General features: G+C 41.0%; 1 long non-coding RNA gene across 1 annotated transcript in view; it reads left to right on the top strand.

Annotated features, from left to right (window-relative positions):
- Positions 1-9,333: 9,333 nt before the first annotated feature.
- The window catches only part of LOC125961258 (uncharacterized), a 118,796-nt gene continuing 110,782 nt past the window's right edge, over positions 9,334-17,347 (top strand). The window contains exon 1 of the long non-coding RNA XR_007471708.1: positions 9,334-9,398. This is a non-coding gene — a long non-coding RNA (uncharacterized LOC125961258). The remainder of the gene's footprint in view (positions 9,399-17,347) is intronic.

The following is a 17,347-nucleotide window of genomic DNA, read 5'->3' as shown; positions in this document are numbered from 1 at the left end:
TGCTCTAATCTTTATAGTTCAGACGTTTTTTTCTTAGTATATAAGCATAAACTCATAGTAAGACAACTGGGAGGTGGGTTATATTAAGGGTTAGATGAAGAATTCCAGAGGGTACCTGGTACATTCTTCCCAGGAGTCTTGAAAAATAGGGGAGATTGTCTTGCATCTGGAAAGAAAGAAATGAAATAAAAATCTCCTTCCAACCCTGTGTTAATGACTAGGGAACCCATCACTTAGGTAATCTCTGTAGACATACCTCCAAAAATACCACCAAGGGAGCTTGTAGGAGTTTTTAGGCAATCGAAATATTTTGTGTCATATTTTCATTTTAGAATCTGGCCCTGGTGTGAATTTTATGCCCTTGCTTGACAACACGGGAACGTGGGCCTGAAATTTGCATATTCTCGAATGCCCATGCTGGGCCTTGTAACTGAGATTTACAAATATTTCTTTCCAGCTAGGCAGGCAGGCTAAAACAAAGCAAATGAGTGGGCCATGTGCACAGGGCAATTAGTAATTCTCTTACATCAGAACTCCTGAGCCAGCAGGACCCCAGGATTGAGCTGCACGCTACTCTGTCACGTAGCTCTTCCTCTTAATTGCCATGACTTGTTTTTTTCAAGACTGGTTCAACCTCATTGTTATTCTGCATGTTCTGTGATACCCCTGCTTGGAGGCTGCTACAGTATCCACCTCGATTATGTAGACGGATAGAGATGTAGATACAGATCTAGATGGAGAAACAGTCCTTTCTGACAAGTGGTGGAATAACTAGGGTGGGATATGGAGGATGAAATCTTTCCAGTTCTAAATTGTAAACTGTGGCTCTGATTGCCTTCCAGCAGCAGTGAAACACTGTGGTTAATCCTGGCCACAGTGATTACTCCCTCTGGGGGTCTTGTTACTTCTCATATACCCAGAGGAAAGCCTGCTGAGAGACTGCAGGGGACATGGTCCGCTCTGGAAACAACCAGCATTGCCCATAGGTTAGATGGAAAAAGTTACAGGTACAAAAGGGCTTTCCTCTCGTTCTTTTAAGCCAGTTCCAAGCTTTGATACGGGCTCTGCGCTCAGAGATTTTGTTAGTAGCCCAAAGGAAAGCCCTATATTTGGCTAGAATAAAAATGAAGCTTCCTGGGAAGGACGCAGAGTTCTGTGTTTCCACCGAGCACCTGGTGATCTGCTTCTTTTCAATTTAGCTTGGTGACGACTGTTTCTGGAAACTGGAACCTTTTTGGTGTGGTTCTAGGGAGTCAGTCCTAACTCTGGAAGGCTTTGCTTCTTTGTGCCTCGCCATTCACTTCTCCAGGTGGGAGCTGGTGGGAACCTGGGGGGAAACCCACACTTTCCCTGTTAGATATAAAAGACTCCTATTGCTTTGTACTGAATTTGACTTGTAAAAGCCATAGGGCAATACTCACTGAAATAGACAAGGAATTAGAAGTTCTGGGACTGTCTCTGCACGAGGCCGTGAGCATCTATGTTAATATTACGTCTTATGGCTCTGTGCTGTCCCCAGCGCCATATGTCTCTAAGAGTAGTGAAACAGAAAAGAAAGTGGACATTTTAGTTTTCACATCATATCTAAAAGTTAAGCTCTAGCAGAATTTTTGAAAGCTAAGTTGGATGTAGAAAAAGACGAACCAAATAAGAAATAGCAAAATCTCTTCATTCAGAGCTTGGTCTAGCAAAGGGGTCAGCCACTGTCACTTGGGTTTGGCAGAGACTCAGAGGCTGGCAGAGGGGCAGGGAAGCTCTCTGGTGATAAATGAAGGCTCCAGGTGTGCCCTGATGGGAGGGTATTGTCATGGGGAAGCTGCCAGTGGGTACTTAGAAGCAGGGCATCCTATGTGATTGGCTAGAGGTGCATGTTTGGCTTTCTCTGGTTGGTCCTAAATTGGACGTGGGGGAAAGATTACGGAAGCTGTCAGTTATTGATCACGTCCTGGCTGTTTAGGGCTGATTGTTACGGGTTTATTGTTTGGCTTCCTGGACTGGTGGCTAAATATAATGGTCTGACTTTCTGCAAGTCCGACTTGCAGATAGTAGGTTAGCTTCCTGGACTGGTCATTGAAGGTAAGTTGGTTTCCTGGACCGGTTGCAGACTGTGGGTCAGAGTTCAGTTTTTCTATCTGGTCTGGCCATTGTCTGTTTCTGCACTGGGTCTCTCACAGGTTTGAGACCGTGACCCAGCAGAGCTGAGAGACAAAAGATTTGAAAACGTGTGGAAAAGCCTTTACACCAGAGGAATAAACTTAGCCACATGTTTGTTTCTATGTACAAAAGGTCTGTGTGCTCACAATGTTTTGTAGCCCTCTTGAAATGGAGTGATTCTGACCTTAATTTTTAGGATCTCCCTAGGCTATAATTAGAAATGTTCAACTGAGAGTGAAATTTGCCAAAGTGGCAGTGAGGGAATCCAATTTATTTAGCGTTGAAATTAGAACAAAAGTGATTCCTGAGGACAACAGGGATGACAAGTCATTCCGGAGCAAGATGTAGAGAGATGCAAAAAGTGAGGATAAAAACATTCTGGAAAAGCCAGTTAGGAGAAGTGCAGGTGCCCAGAGGTTACTGCAAGATTAATAAATTCCTGAAAGATCAGGCACGCATTCAGCCTCCACACAAAGTGGAATGAAAGAAGACCAGTGGAAAATTACAGCAGCATAAGAAATAGTTACAAGGAGAAGCAGCGATCAGATTAAAAAGTGTGTAACAAGGAAATAACTTGAAATCTGAGGCAAATCATAAGGCGGACGTTTTATCAAGGAAAATGCTAACATGGTAGGATGCTTTGTAGAAAATACACGTTTTGAATCCTGTCGTTTGACTGACGATTGAGGGCTTCTCATTATGAAATAGATGAGAATTTTTTTTTTTTTTTCTGGTGAGAGCTTTTAAAAGAGCAAAGCAACTACAGGTTCAGTGATAATTGAAATGACACCAAAGTAGTAGAAAGAGGACAGAGAAAATAAACCCTTTGTAGCTTATGGCACTTTTAATCTCAATCCATGAAAATTCACCATTATCAGTGTATGCTGTTGTCATTATGAGGCTGTCCTGTTCTTCGGTTCTTAGTTTTGATTCATTTCTTGATTGGCTAGAGGCAGTTTTTCAGTACCTTGTGAAAGGAATAATCTGTAGGTCATAATTTTTAAAACTCTTTAAATATAGTATATGTGGCCCTATTGTCTTATGGCAGTTACTGTAGAAGAAAAAATATATAAAGAAAATTATTTTTTCCTCTTTAGGTAACCTCTTTTCCCTATGCTGTGGAAATGTTTTAAAAAAAAACACCCCCCCCCCAAAAAAAACCTTGCCATTAAAATCACTGTATTGCATCAGTGATTTATTTACTGAATTATTTACTGTATTCATTTATTTATTTTATTTATTTACTTGGTTGCGCTGGGTCTTAGTTTTGGCTGGCAGGCTCCTTTGTTGCGGCTTGCCAGCTCCTTAGTTGCGGCATGTGGGCTCCTTAGTTGTGGCAGGAGGGCTCCTTAGTTGTGGCATGTGAACTCTCAGTTGCGGCATGCATGTGGGATCCAGTTCCCTGCCCAGGGATCGAACCTGGGCCCCCTGCATTGGGAGCTCAGAGTTACCCACTTCACCCCCAGAGAAGTCCCTGGCGATCCTTTTTGACTAGTTCTTGGGAAGCCCCTGGTTCTTCACATCTTCCCATTGCCTATTTATTTATTCTTTTCTTTGTATCATAAAGACCTTCTTACTCATCTCCCCCAAGTACAATCCCAGCTGCCTTTGTAGAGAACTTGCTGTGTGCTGGCACAGTGCTTTCTATACGTTCCCGTCTTATTTTATGTTTGTCACTCGTATTCCAGATTCCACTTTCTATAGCATCAGTCTAGCTGTGTACTATCTCCAATGTCAATTTTAATGTTTTTTTCCATTTTGAAATGTATCTGCAATTCTCCCTTATTCAACTGATCTTGTGTCCTGTTGGCTTTTTTCAATAAAGCCTATTTTTTCTTTTCCCCTTATAACTTTCTACTCCTATTTCATAAAGAAAGTGATTGCTTGAGTCTCTTTAAAACTTTTTATTTTTGAGGTGAAATATATATAATGTAATCATTTTAAAGTGCCAAGTAAGATAAGCTAGTTTATAAGAGGATCGTGTTATGATTCTACTTCTAGAGTAACCACATTCATAGAGAAGAAAGAGAGAAGGGAGAGGTTCGGTGGGCAGGCGAAGGGGATGGGGAAGAGAGAATGGGGAGTTGCTGTTTTGTGGGTGCAGAGTTTCAGTCAGGGAAGATGACAAGTTCTGGAGATGGATGGTGGTGATAATTGCACAATAACATGAACGTACTTAATCTCGAGTCTTTTTTTCAAATGCGAACGATGTATAGACATTCCTTCCCTTTTTGTGCTAAGTTATGTTTAGGGCTGTGCTCAGAATCTTTGGGATAACGTTCCCTTCCCACCTTTCTGCGTTTTTGGTGGGTGGAGCCCCACTGGTACGTAGTCCTCCCTACCTCTTTACTTTTCAGGTACTCAGCCTCACAGAGGAGGCCTGTGACCCACACAGACACGCCCTTCGGGGCTCTGGCCTCACTCGGTATGGACTTGGGCCCCCCGGATCCCCTTCTAGAATCTAGAACCAGATGGAGGCTGAGATCTGCATTTCCTGGTCCAAACCCCAGCATCTACTGGGTTTTAACGAGTATAATTTTGGTAAACAAGGCAGTATGTTCTTCTAACCCTGTCTCCTCTGACACTGACAAATAGGTACTGACTACATAAAAATTTGAAATAAAAATACGCATTGCCACACACTTTTCCGTCTTTACCATTCCTGCTGTGCTTTAGTGGCCCGGGCTGCGCTTTCCAGGATCAAATTTATGATGGCTGATTCTTTTTCTCTGATCCAGTTGTCCAGATGTTGCCATTTCTAATTAGATTGGTTTATAGGAAGAGAAGTATTGCTGGGAGGGAGGAAGGACAGTACACTGGTTTTCTTAAACACTCCTCCCAGTGTTAAAGTTGTGGTTATATAGGAAACGTCTGAAAAAGCCAGGAGTTGAAAAAGGAGGGATTGGTCTTGGTTGGGTCTGTGGGCACTTGGGGGATCCTGTCCAAATAAAGGGGCACTTGCTGCTCAGCCCTACTCACAGTTGCCAGATCTTTTCTGTTTTTTCACCAAAAGACAAAAATCTAGATTTTGTGAAATCACCCAATTATTTAAATACCAAATAAGATTAAAATGAAACTATAAGCATACAAAATACTCTGTTTCCCCAAGTAAACCTGGTCCACAGGCTAAAAAGGATGGATGCCCAGGGTCTGGTTTACAGTCATAGTGTGTCTGAACCAGGGGGCCTTCGCTCGGACAAGAGAGGCTACGATCACCTACTTTGGGAAGATGAGTTTTCTTAGCATCAGTGTGATGGTCAGTGTCTTAATTTGTGACGGGATGCTGAATTTTATTTCCCACTAGCTCTTTAGCGGTAAAAACAACAGAAATGTCAAATGTTTCTTCGTAAACTCATGAACAATTTCTTCACTTAGAGCCAGTAATCAGTATAAACTAGTTGATAAGAAATTTTAGATTTAAGTCAAATGAGACATTCTGAATTCTTTCAATATTCTTGTCTTTTCCAATAATGGATTTCATGTCTAAAGTGACTCAGATTCTGGCTTTGGCTGTGCACACCTGTGAATTTTCACCTTAGTTGTGTGATTTTCTGCCTTATCAGTAAGTATTTAAGTCAAAGCAATCTAGATAGCTTAGCGGACTTTTAATCTGTTTATCTCCTTACATAAACAAAATGGCCACATATAGAATAGGATACCATGTCTTGCTCCTGTGTTATTTTTAATGTGTTTCTGCTGTAAGTGGAAACGATGCTGCTACGATCTCATTCCTGGTGAAATAATATGGGTCTGCATCATCCTTTTTACAGGAATACGCAACAGAGTAGTTCATTCTGTTCCAGCTCTCAGGCACACACTGGCTATTGTGTTAGTTTGATTGGGCTGCCATAACAGAATACCACAGGCTGGGAGGCTTAAACAACAGAAATTTATTTTCTCACAGTTCTGGAGGCTGGAAGTCCAAGATCAAGGTCCAGCAGGGTTGGTTTCTGGTGAGGGCTCTCATCCTGACTTGCAGACGACTGCCTTCTAGCTGCCTCCTTACATGTCCTTTCCCCTGTGTGCAGGGCGGGATCTCTGGTGTCTTTTCCTCTTCCTATAAGGACACTGGTCCTATGGGATTAGCTCCCTCCCCATGATCTTATTTAATTATTATTTCTTCCTTAATAAGAAATAATTCTTATTTCTTTCTTAAATATAGTCACATTGGGGGTTAAACTTCAACATGATTTGGGGGGACATAATTCAGTCAATAACAGCCGCCTTGTAAATAGTTTTTATCAGGGAAACACTCTTTTCTACAGTGTAGCGTAGAGTGGAAGGATGCAAACCTAAAAATATAAATTGTCTCCTGGGATCAAGTAAATGACTACATAAATAGCAGAGGTACTGAAACTAGATGCTCTTATGTTTCCTTCTTCATATTGGTAAGGGAGGCTTTTGAGTTTACTTAAAATGAAAATAAAACATTTAAAATGGCTTAAAGTGCATAATCATTGTGTATAATTATATGTAACATTATATAATTATATATGTATATATTATATATTAATTACATGTATATATTTGTCTATAAACTGTATAGTATATATGTAAATCTATCAAATGAGATAACATATTTCCAGCTATCTAATTCATATTCTGCAATTTAATTTTGCAGATTGCTTAACCCAAGAGGAGTAGTGATGTGTTTGCTTTTGAAGTAATTACAATATAGGAAATGGCTTTTAATTGGGAGAGAAAAGCACATAGAATAAAATAAATTAAAAAGTTGATAGTGTACATTTTCCTATACTAGAAGGAAGAGTCCTCCTTACCAGATGATAATTAGGCTGTGTCACAAAGCTTTAGTGGACAGTCTTTGGCAACGATGATCCTTTCTTTCCACGACCCAAACCCAAACTTCCTGCACAGTAGACTTTGCTAAGGAGAATGTTTTTCTCCAGGTGACTACTTAGTTAGCTAGCTTCTGTGTGTTCATGTATTACGCTGTGCCTCATTTAGCCTTTCTATGTGTAGGGTTTGGGGCTAGATATTGAGTTCTCAGATATGTCATCTCTACCAATTATGCAGAAAAGGTATCTGATTTTATCCTATTTGTAGGGTAATTTACCTGGCTCTGCTTGAGGTGATTCCTCATTACCGCACTCAGATAACTCAAGCTCTGTGATCAGAGCATCCCACTCAACCAGCAGACCCTCCACTGGTCCTGGAGCTGCCCATCCAACAGGACCAAGGTCTACAGAAAGAGGGAAGCAGGGCCAGAGCACAGGTGTCCGTATACCTTAGTCCTTCTAATGTTGCAGCCAGAACCCTTTCTTCATGTTGCCAACTGGGACGGAGAACGTGGGTGTCGGTCTGGTCTGGTCTCTATCTCAGAAAACAAGAATTATGGCTCAACAGTCTACAGTAAAATTAAATTCTATCATGATGATTTACCTAGTGGTCTTCCCTAAGATGTCAAGAAAGCCAGGCATCTGGTCAGTGGTGTCATCCAGATTTTACTGCCCTCCTGAAGGAGGTTTGTGTAACTTAGTACAAAATACATTTATCTCCTGGTCATAATAGCTTCTTCAGCAGACCTTGTAGTTTCTTCTTAAAAGACTCCCTTGTTAGACTTAATTTGGTCATACTATTTCTTCTACTAAAACTTTATTTTGACTTAGGTTTTTATGGAGAAAGGATTTCCACTTCGGGGAGGTAAACTAACAGAGAGAGAAAGGGAGATGAGGGTGAAAGCTTGGTGACAGAAGCACAGCAGAATGGTCTGTGGGTGACCCCGTGGGGACTGAGCCAGTGAAACCTTTGTGCAGGTGTAGGGTTCTGACTAGAAAGGTTTCTTCATAGACCCTGCCTTTACTTTTGAATCATGATTTGTTTTCTCAAGAAGGGAGAATCTTCTTCATGAAGTTCTGCTGACAAAGCTCCCATCGTTTTCCAGTGAGGCTGGGTGTTACTTATTTATGTGACTGCTGTCAAAGCAGGTGTGGGGTGATCTGAAAAAACCCCACACAGCTTCCTGAGTTTATAGAAGAGCCCAGAAGTTTCCTGTGCGTTCATGTCAGAAAAGACCCTTTGGAGAGAAGCCGCATTTGGTGCAGGGTAAAGGAAGGACTGTTTCCGTGTTCTAAGTTCACAGTTGAAGCATATGTAAAGTTGAGTGAGTGGGTTTGTATATCTTTTTTTTTTTTAAGTATAAAATTTCACTCTCTCCCCTTTTCAGAGACCAATTAATCTAATCTAATATTTAGATTAAATAATCTAATCTAATCTAATCCATCCTTTTTAGCCTGTGGACCAGGTTTACTTGGGTAAACATAGTATTTTGTGTGCTTATAGTTTCATTTTAATCTTATTTGGTATTTAAATAATTGGGTGATTTCACAAAATCTAGATTTTTGTCTTTGGGTGAAAAAACAGAAAAGATCTGGCAACTGTGAGTAGGGCTGAGCAGCAAGTGCCCCTTTATTTGGACAGGATCCCCCAAGTGCCCACAGACCCAACCAAGACCAATGCACTTAGATTACTGAAATTGTGACATAAATAAAGATGATAGTTCTTCCTTTCTCAACGTGTGGCAAAATAACTAGAGGCAGAACTTTCAGAGGCAGGTAGGCTTAGAGCGAGGGTTTTGTGCTAATACAGAGGGGACAGAGCCGCTCTGGATTGAATAGTCCCTGTGAGATGAGTGCTATGGAAATACGAAAAGGCCCAAACAGTATTTTCCTCCAAGGCTATAGCGTCTGGCAGCTGTTTCGTCTGATATTATTTTTTCTTCCAATTACATTCTCTGTACAGACCTTTATTCTTTTTAAAGAAAAGGTATGTTTGTGGCTAAATGGCGCTACGCATAATAGAGGCCAGAAGGTGACCGCATGCAAGCTCTTTCATCTCAACTCATACGTCCCTGATACAGGGACTGGGCAATAGGTCCGGGGAGTGCATTTATATCGATGCTTATCCTGTAGAGCATGAGGCCAAACAGCATTGCTAAAGGGCGGTCAACACAGAAACAATACTAGGTTTCTTTAAACAACTCACCTCCTTCCTAGAAGTCTAAGCTTTAAGCGTTTTTCTCTTGTGACCTTGAGAGTTTCACCTTGTCTTGCATTATCCTTCTAGGATGTCACTTCAACCTTTCATGCATCTCCACCATGAAATAGTTCTCTACAGCCTTGCTGCCGTGGTCCTCCTTTGGGTTTGCTGTTACCCTGGGAAGGAGAAGGAATATCAGAAAGCTCCTGATGGAGTAAGAACCTGTTGCTCCTTTCCGATCGCTTCAGGTATTTCATTGCCGCATCAAGTACGTGTTTAGTGTGTTACTTGTCCTGAAACCACTAAATCCCTCTAGATGGAAAAGTACTACCTAGAAAAATAGTTTGCTCGTGGTGTTGGCTTATGTTGCAGCCCTGATAAACCATGCATTTGGGTTTTCATGGAGGAGAAGAGGAAGGAGCTTCAGTGCCTGTGTGCACATCACTACTTCTAAAAAATCACAAATGGCTCTGGGCAAACAAAACAGACAAATCTTCTGCGGCTCTGGGGTGTGAGACTAGAACTCATTTTAGAAATAGAAGGTTCCAGATAGCAAAGTAAATGAAATCAGGGTGCTTAGCTACTCATTTGGTATAAGTTATTATTTTCTCTGGGAAAGTTTATGAGTGGCTATTACATGTCTGTTCATACGCATAGAACAGGCTCACATATCTTCTTTTTGCAGACTTTTTTTTTAGCCTTGTAACATGTCCAGACTCTTACCGTCTTCACTCCATGATTATGTAGTGGGAACAAGAGGGACTTTTACGTTGAAAGTGCTCCTCAGGCACTTCTCCACGTTACGCAAAAGTTAGCAGCTTAGCAGCCGTTTTTCTGGGTTTTGGTGCAACCATTGTTTTTGGTGACTTTATCGGACTGCCATTTGTTGGGACCTCAAATGTGTGAAGCTGGTCACTGGGGCGGGGGCATGGATCCCTTTACACTGGGAACCCTACAGTCTTAAGGAGGGGTTAGGTACCAAAAGATCAACTGTTCTTTAAGATCAACCGGCAGAGCCATCAGAGTGGATTATGATAGCGTTGGCTGACATCTGGTGGCAGGAAAGGGGATGAAATCTCTTGAAATATAACTTCCTTGAGAAAAATGTGAGTTTAGGCTGGTGACCCATCCTCAGGAGTTCAAGGAGTGAAATCCACAGCTGATGCTGGAAAAATTTCTCAATTCAGTCACCTTAGCACAGTGGTTCTGCTATGAGAAATGCTAGCTGAGCACGAGAGTGTGAAATTAAACCAACTCCAGTTTCAGCATCCAACATGGGCCCTTCCACCGTGGCTTGGCCTGGACCTGGACCAGAAAGGGCATTCTGGCATCAGTAGAAAAGCATCATACGTCACATGGTATAGGATCATGACAACCACTCTGTGTGGCAGCATTCAGCTCTTCAGGGACCAGACCTCTCTCCTCGTGTTTGGACACAGGACTGAGACCTCCTTGCACTGGATCTCAGGCAGTTTGTGTGAGGGGAGGAGGGCATCTTCTGGGGATGATGAGCCTTTCTTTTAGGGAGTAGGGATCAAGTGACTTATTTGCTTGGAAAAAAAGAGATAAAACCACAGTTAAACTTCCTTCGTGAAATATGACCTTCCAGTGTCATAGACTGTGATGCTTCATAAAGAGTGTTTTAAGTCAGGATATGTGAAAATGTGAAGGTATAATATTATCAGCTGTGAACCAATTCTTAAAAATCAGTATTTCCTGCTACTCTTCATCTTCTCCAGCCAGGCAGCCATGAATTCATTCTCTGTATGTTTACTGCCCCCTCAATAGTGGTTCCACAGAAACGTAAAGGGAAAGAAATGATCAGCTTTTGAGTTTCCAAATAGACTTTTGTGGTAAATACTAGATGTAGTATCTCTGAGGGAAAATACTTTTTGAGACCCAAGGCGGGGAGTGGGTTTGGGAGAATAAAATGCAGTTGCAATTTACTCAGCGTTCTACATTATGAGAAAAAATAGGTATATTAAAGATTATATTTACAAATCCTTACATTCCAGGGAATGAGCATTGGAAAGCTCAAAATTCAGGAACGAATGGTGTTTCCTCTCTGCATTTTGGCTGTGGTATTTGTGTGACTAGGGTAGTGGAGGTTAGGGTTTAATTTGAAAGGAGGAGAGAGGGTAAATGGCATTACAAGGCAAATGCAGGAAAACTGACACTCCTCTCCTTTGTTTAAGCTGAGAAAGCGTCCTCGTGGATATAGAGAACAGGTTGGTGGGCGCCAGAAGTAGGGGCTGGGAGTGGACAAAAGGGGAGAAGGGGGTTAAAGTACAAACTTCCATCTGTAGAGTAAGTATGTCATGGGGATGTCAAGTACAGCATGGTGACTATAGTTAATACTACTGTATTGCATATTTGAAAGTTGCCGAGAGAGTAGACCTTAAAAGTTTTCATCACAAGAAAACATTTTGTAACTATGTGAGGTGATGGATGTTAACCAGACTTACTGAGGTGATCATTTTGCAGTATATACAAATATTAGGTCTTTATGTTGTATGCCTGAAACGAATATACTGTTGTATGTCAGTTATATCTAAATAAAAAAAGTATACTTGGATTTGCAAACATGGCAAGCAACACACTGTGCCCCTGAGATTTCTGCACGAGAGTGTAAGACCTCTCTGACCTAGGAGAGGGAGAGAGAGTTTCAGTAGCGGTCCAGAGGGCTAGCTGCCTTTACATGTGTCCGGCTGGACCGCTAATGATATAGAGGTTTGGGGCTGTCTCTGGCTCTGCCTCAGAATTACACGAAATGGTACCAGAAATGTAAGTGTCGCTCAAGAATTTTTTTCCTGTGTCATTTCAGCATTGTGGTTCAGCAAAGAATAGAAATTGAGGAGTTTTATGTTTAGATAAAGAGAGATGGGGAAAGATTCCTTAGTCTCCCATGACCAAGTTCAAGAGGGTAAGAAATGGCTGATAGAGACCCGGAGATGGTCGTTAATTTCTGCTTAGAAATATGAGGAGTGTTTAGATGAAGAAAGGGAGACTGATGACAATGTGAATATAAGAAGTCTAGCGAGATGGAATAAAATTGTGGATGTCTGAAGGGCGGGGGTCCAATATCTGATCATTCTCTCTGATGATGTCAAACCAGCGAATCCCCTCAAATCAGCTCATCACCACGAGGATTCAAGGGAGCGTCCACATTAGCTGTGAAGTGACAGTGTTCACATCCTACTTCATAGCCTGACAGTGTCACACCTGTTACAGTAGTGTTGAATTTGTGGATGCTATACAAATCCTCACACATTCATGTCAGCAGATTCTAATTCAAACTGATGAATGCTACAAGTGCTGAAATATATGTCCGCTTGCAGTCAGGAACCCAAATTCAGGGGCATGTCCACGGAACAGTGAAGAAGGAAGAGGGTGTCTGCCAAGGCAGATGAGTAGAACTAGCCCGGATCATCAGATTCTATAGCTGGAGGAAAGTTATTTGAGCAACTTGGCTTATCAAATGTGATGACTTTTCATATTTAGGATCCGGCCTGGCAGGAGTTATTCTCACGGTCAAGGATGTAGCAAAACTAGCATTCTGTGTTCTGGTGTAGACTTGCTATTGTGTTTCCGTACTTTCATACATTGTGAATGAATTCCCTCTTTGACATTATATACCTTGGACATTGGATTCAGTATTTACGTGAAGGACAGACCATTTCATTTAAGGTCTCAAAAATGTAAGACAGAAGAACAAAGATAATTCTTTAAAAGATTCACTGGTTATCAAGTTAAGAGCTGTCTTTGTTTGCAGGAGATGCTGACATGGTAGTAGGGTCACAACAGTTTCCATGTTGCATTCATATTTCTGTTGTTTGACATTCACAGAATAACAATAGCATTGTCAAAAGAACAGTCCATCGGGAGAATCTTTGCTGTGTTAGCTGAAGCACTCTCCATAAACCGTGTGCAAAAACAAAAATAGGGGCTTCCCTGGTGGCGCAGTGGTTGGGAGTCCGCTTGCTGATGCAGGGGACACGGGTTCGTGCCCCGGTCCAGGAAGATCCCACATGCCGCAGAGCGGCCGGGCCCGTGAGCCATGGCCGCTGGGCCTGCGCGTCCGGAGCCTGTGCTCTGCAACGGGAGAGGCCACAACAGTGAGAGGCCCGTGTACCACAAAAAACACAACAAAAATAACAAACAAAAAACCAAACAAAAATAAACGTGTAAGGAGTGTGTCTCCATCATTACATGATGACAGTCTCTCACGCTCAGGCCATGATTTCTTCTTGGCTGTTTTATTATATCTTGTGAAAACCTTCACTTTGAGGGCTAAATAAAAGCTTATCTGTTTTGGTCCCCCACTGTGAGTATACCTTACATTTGAGAATTAATTTCTCATTTAGGCTTCTGAGCATTAATATATTGCAGAGTTTAAACACAACGACTTGAGGCATTTCCAGTTAAAACAGAGCTTTTAGTATGATTCATGATGAATATTTTACATTTCCCTCTTTCTAAAGATGGAGGGCATTGTTATGTAAGTTGTAAGGAATATGTCTGCAAGAACAAAGCAACACGGTGTAAACAGTTCAGAACCATTCTGTGCAAAGCTCTTTTCTGTCTAGTTTATCCACGCCTTAGCAGCATTTCCCTGGCTTTCCCCTGGCAAAATATGAAATAGGATACCCTAGAGGGTTATAGATTGGTAATCCTAATACTTGGTGTTCCCAAAATCCATTTGTAAGAAGTGAGAAGAAAGTGTATCCATCTAAGGGTTAGAAGAGCAGAATTCTGGGGCCAATTCCTCTACTCTTCAGCTGTGTGACCTTGTCTCAACAAGGCACATAACTTCTTTGAATCCCAATTTTCCTCTTCTTTTAAATGGACAAACTGACATTTACTCAACATTCTTCCGAGTTGTGAAAATTGAAGATACTAGATGAGGTGGTGTTTGGAAACAGCCGTCTACAAAACTAAGGAAGAGTTGAGACAATCTAGAAAACAGGGTGGATCGTTTTATTAAATCACCTGAATGTGTGGTCTCCACTGCCCACAGTGGACCCTCACCCCCAGACTCATGCCTACAGTGCGCATGTTTCAGTCTAAGTTATCCCATCTCCACCCTTTCAGAGGTTGATGTTCTGGTGTTATCAGGAGTTATCGTAGTTCCCAAGATACATCAAATGGAGCCTAATTCCAAAATGACACAAGAGATTATCAGTCGTTACTAGTAATTGAAAGTCCATGGTTTTTACAGTTGTATCACATCCTTCCTGCAGTGAATGTTTTGTTATAACCAAGGTCTAATGGGTTTTGAAGGTGAGACTGATGAATTCGTATGTCTCTCGATCTACCTTTTTGATGGAATTCTCTCAAATCTGTACATTGGAGCACAGCATTGGTTTGAATGTGAATACTTATTCTTGTAGCATTCTTTTTAATTAAAGGTGGCTTTTTGGGCTGTAGTTTTGTTTTGTTTTCCCGGAGTCTCTCAACAAAACCTTTTACAGTTTTTCCTTTTCTTTGTTCAGTAAACAAGTCTTTACCTGACAGAAGGAAATAGCTGGAGATAGACCTTCACAAAACCCCCAGTGATGTTCCCTTGACGTATGCTGTCCCAGTTTTGTAAATTAGAAATCTGGTCATCTCAGCTCAGTCTCTGAGCAGTGCCAGCTGTCTTCTCTTTCTATCACTGCGAAGATGCTTTGAAGCTGCTCCTCTATTGTGTTGGCAACATTAGCACAGGAAGATTTGAAGACTATAATAGCTGGAAAAGGTTACACAGCTTCAGATAATTGACTATGGCAATATAAAATATTGCCTGCTCTGTTTTGTAACAAAGTAGGTATTGCTTTCTTTTGGATTTGAAGGGAAGCAAAGTAAAGCAGAATTGCCTTTTCTATTAAGTTTCCAGGTTAAAAGCTGCAAATCTGTGTTGTAAAGTGTGTCTTTCCTGGCTGCATACAGTAAATTACCATCCCATCCTGCTGTATGGACAATATGTTTCCAGCTTAATGAATCAGATGCTTTGTATTTTCTCCAGCTACTTAGTGTAGGGCAAAATGGGCTCATAAAAGAGGAACAGCCTTGAGGGACATCAGTCATTTTAGTTGATTTGCCTTCAAATAATTGTCAGGTGAAATAATGATGTAGATTTTTTTTAGACGTCGAGAAATAAAAGGCAAATATTTCCCTTTTTTTTCTTACTATGAATAAAAATTCAAAATGAATCATAAGTAGCCAGAAATGGCTTCGCACTGTGGTAGTAATTGTTAGTCCCAGGCCGAACCGACCCAGAGAGCTCTGGTCTGAGGAAGTCGATTTTTAATGAAAAAAACAAAAAGTTCTTTGTTTCCGCTACTATTGCATCATTTGAAGTCAAAGGGCAGGTTCGACCTAATCCTACATTTAGTTTGTGTGGTTTCAGGTTTATTTACTTGGTGAGTCTGATAGGCATTTAGGAAAACGTGGGCGATAATACCAGATTAATTCTTTCCATATTCATGACGCTCCCTTTAAAAATGAATGTGACAAGACACCCTTAAACAACAGAGCCATATGGGAACTCCTCCGAGAAGCTCTTAAGAATTCAAACACTATTCAAGCAATTTTCACATGACAAAACCACTATGGAGCACTTAGGAAACAGGTATCGAGGCAAGATAAAAATCCCCCTATATTTATATGTTAAACCAAGAATCACAAAATCAGATTCATTCTAAGGCAGGAGATAAATACCATTCTAATGGCTACAGAAGGAAAGAACAATGAAGAAACTATTTTCCAGGTATTCTAGAGGTAATAGAAATAAACCTCTAAAGAGAAGCGTAAAATATTTATTGAGGAGGACACTGCACACTCTAGAATTACACGGGGCTGGTGACAGTGATTTAAATGTTCTGAGGCTGCATAGAGAGATGCTGAGGTTTTAATGTACAAGATATTGATTCCATGATGAGTCGCAACAGTTTGTTTCCTGCAACACGGGGAGAAGTGAAAATAATGCACACACGTTTGTAGGCTACATTGTCCACAAAATGGCGCAGGTGATGAGCTAAATGAATGATGAGTTTCCTTCTCCCATTCATAAACGTGAGAGTTGCATAATGAATCTGTTTGAAACCAGGAAGTCTAGCTATAGCATACAATTATTAAAGATGTCAGTGAAATACTCAGATTTTCATTTCAACCTGAAGATTGGCCAAACCAAAGATTTATTTGGTTTTCATTTAAAATCTCAATGTGCAACGCTACCCATTAGGATTGCTTTTTTCCCCTAGTGTCAGCATTCAAGTGTGTAATATAGAGGACCCTTAAGCAAATCAGAGAAAAGTAGGGAAAAATTGCACATTTTGAAATGATTTGATGGTATTTATGATTTCAAAGCTCCTGTGTAGGTGGCTGCTACATAGATTATATTAAATTCAGTTACTCCTCTGATTGTTATCAATACCTTTTATTTTCTTTATTGTTTAACATCAAGCTTTAACGTTGACTATAGTTAACCCTAAATAAGAAACACATGGTTAAGAAGGGCAACCAGCACAGAATCAGTGGCAGGATGAGTAGATGTAAATGAGGACCTGGGTGTGAGGGAAGGAGAGCGAAGACCAGTTAAAAGTGTCTGAATCAACTTTCCTACCTATGTCTGTCCAGCCTGCTCTGTCCTGCGTGCTCGAGGGTCCATCACATTCTCCACTGACCACCCTGTCCTGAGCTTTTCACATCCTCACAAGAGCAAACCCCCCAAAGGTACACCTACCCCAGTCCTGTTTCTGTGAGTTCTCTTCAGCGTTCATGGAAACGTAATGGAGTCAGGTGCCAAAGGGAGCTTCAAAGCTAAGTCAAAAAATAAGACCCCAACAGAAAGTTCTTCGTAATACTATTGTCTCTTGTAAAACTTCTCCTTAATGGATGTTGAAAAGGTGAAGCACAGTTCAGAAGTGAGGGAGTTCATGGTTAATGGATTTTGGATGACATTGCATCTCGGGGCATTGGTCTCCTTGCATTTCCTTATATAAGAATATCTTGACATATTTTACAGGTTATAGAGTATACTTGTATACAGATATGTTTTAGCCAAATCATTTGTGAGTTATAACGTATGAAGCACCTAGTCTACTGCATACTTGCAAGTATATCGCATAGCAAATGATGGGACAATGTCATGCTAATTTTTAAGAATGAAAACAACGTGACTTTTTCTTTTTTTTTTTTGCAATTTACCTACTAGGAA

Source organism: Orcinus orca, chromosome 15 (genome assembly GCF_937001465.1).
Source record: "Orcinus orca chromosome 15, mOrcOrc1.1, whole genome shotgun sequence".
NCBI classification, from domain to species: domain Eukaryota; kingdom Metazoa; phylum Chordata; class Mammalia; order Artiodactyla; family Delphinidae; genus Orcinus; species Orcinus orca.
The sequence above is the reverse complement of the archived record's forward strand: the minus strand, read 5'-3'. Positions and strand labels throughout refer to the sequence as shown.